The sequence below is a fragment of the Microtus pennsylvanicus genome, unplaced genomic scaffold (genome assembly GCF_037038515.1).
Source record: "Microtus pennsylvanicus isolate mMicPen1 unplaced genomic scaffold, mMicPen1.hap1 Scaffold_148, whole genome shotgun sequence".
NCBI lineage: Eukaryota > Metazoa > Chordata > Mammalia > Rodentia > Cricetidae > Microtus > Microtus pennsylvanicus.
The window spans coordinates 142,501-144,974 of NW_027460896.1; positions in this window are offsets into that span (position 1 = coordinate 142,501).

Here is a 2,474-nt window from a genome sequence, read left to right on the forward strand (position 1 = left end):
CTCCTTTTCCCTCGCGAGGTTCCCGAAGCGCGCAGAGCCTGCCTCTCGCACCCTCTCGCACGGACCCACCGCCGAGACAGACGCGCCCGCCGACGCCGAAGGAAGGCCCTCCGGCGGCGACGGGCCCCGACGCGTCCGGCGACGCGCCGGGAGACGACCGACCGCCGTTCTCTCCAAAGGCCACACCCGAGAGAGAGGTCACGACCCCGCAAAGCCAGAACCGGATCCCCGACCCCGAGGAGGGACGGGTCAACCGCTGCTCCCCAACCGTGGGAACGCTGCCGGGGAGGGGGAGCGAGGCGACCTCCACACGGCATACAACACGAGCGACGCACGCACGCGACGCGCGCGACGAGGCCGCGGTCCGCCGGAACGGCAAAGACGGGGAAGCGCGGAAGGGACCGCTCGCGGCGGGCACGGACGGTGGACGGGTGGGCCCGGGAGCCCACCGCCACCCAGCCCCGCTCTTCCCGCTCGGCTCCGCGCCCCGACCGAGGCGCGTACGCACCCTCGGGGGAGCGGGGGAATCGGGGTCCCGCGGCACTTGGGCGTGCGCGCACACGACCCCTTCTTTCCCCGCCACGGGTAACACGTCCCAGGCTCCGACACGGCACGCCAGCCGAATCCACGACACGCTCTCTTGCCCCGCGTGGTTCCTCCCCGGACTCGGAGCGAGGAGGCGCGGGCCACAGCGGGTGACACAAACGCTCGGGTTTTCCCCCCCCAAAGACGGGACGCGGCGAGGGGCACCCGGCCGAAGCTACGCGCATCGGGCGGTCGGGGCGTGCCGGGGCGACCCCAAGCACACCCTCTCTTCATCGGATCGCTAGAGAAGGCACTTTTTCTCACTGAGGGCGGGCGGGACGGACCCGGCCCGACGAGCCTCCGGTCGCGGCAGCGCAAGAGCAGGGGAAGCGACACACACACACCGCTCGATGATCTCGAGCGCGGCGAGGCGGGGGGGTCTGCGGTATCGGTAAGGCTTTTTCTTCCTTTCCGGGGCGTACTCTTGAGCGTTCGCGGACAGGGGGGGCCGGACTGAGAAAAAGCATACTACACAAGAGGTCCCCCGAGAGCCAGGCCTGCCTCTCCGGCAACACCCACCGGGTCTGCACCAGGCGGGGAGGCATTCTCAGTCCGTCACCGACGGACCACCTTTAACGGTGAGAAGAAAATTAAAAGGCCGGCCGCGACCGCTCAACACCACCCAACGGCTCACTGCCTACGGGAGAAGGCAGCGCGTGGTGGGCCGCTCGCCCGATCTCACAAGACGGCCGTGAGAGAGCCATCTTACCGCAGCGAGCCTCTCTTACCCGCTCGCCTCGACCCCCTTTTTTTCTTGATCCTCGGGATCACACACCTCGCAGAGGAACACCGCTAACGGCCGTACCGCACACAGGAGGCATACACGTCAGGGAGCTGGGAAACGCCGCCGCCGCTCAGAACCGGGCACCTCTGAAGATCGGCCTGGAACGCTCCAGGAGCACCACGAGGATCGCAAGCAAGGCGCGTGCACACGAGCCCGGTCGGGAGGGGCACGTAACGCGGCAATCAGCCGACCCTCCCCCGGCTCGGAGGGAGGAGGGCCAAACAGACCCACACACGGTGGGCATAGCGAAACGCGCGAAGGGGAACAAAGCCCCCGGCGCGCCTCACAGGAACCCCCACGAACCACAGCGAAGAGTGCGGGGGGGCTTTCACAGGGCTCGGGCCGGATAACCGCACCCCTGCCTTCCACACACCACCGGTAAAGGTGGGGAGGAGAGACGAGGGGCCCGCTGGCAGAACGAGAAGAGCGGCCGCCATTCACCATGAATGTCCGTCCCTCGCCTGGCGCGGCTTAGGCCTCCGGCCCGAATGAACACAGGGCAAGCGCACCACATCGATCAACAAAGCAGAACCGGGAAGAATCGAGCGAGAGATCACCACAGACCCAACACATGCCACAGGAAAAAAAAAAAAAGGAAAAAAAAAAGAAAACCCTTCACACCGCCACACCAAAAAAAGAGCGGTGGGGGGGTCAACGGGGAATCCAATAAAAGAGGAGTGCACTCGGGAGGCACATAACATGAGGCAGCAGAAGGGCCGGGCCACCCTCAACCCAAAAAGGACTCATGGAGACTCGGGAGCTCCACAAGCTGGGAGGGGGGGGGTAAAAAAAAAAAAACCGGTGCGCTCGGGAGGCACACGGGAGCAGAGGACCATGGAGGAGACTCGGGAGCTCCACAACCTGGTCCCCGCATGCAAAAGAAAAAAAAAAGCACCGGGATGGCAAGGGAGAAGCATCGAGAGACGGGTCCCACCATCCAAACAGAATGGGTGACAAACCACGAAGCGGGGACGCCTGACACGCTTCACCACGGGCAAAAGCAAGGCAAGGAAAGCCGGTCATCTCAAAAAGCCTCACAGGAAAGCACAGCAGCGAGACACGGGCTGGGCTAGACGGAGAAAAATCACACCCTGTGAGGCTCGGA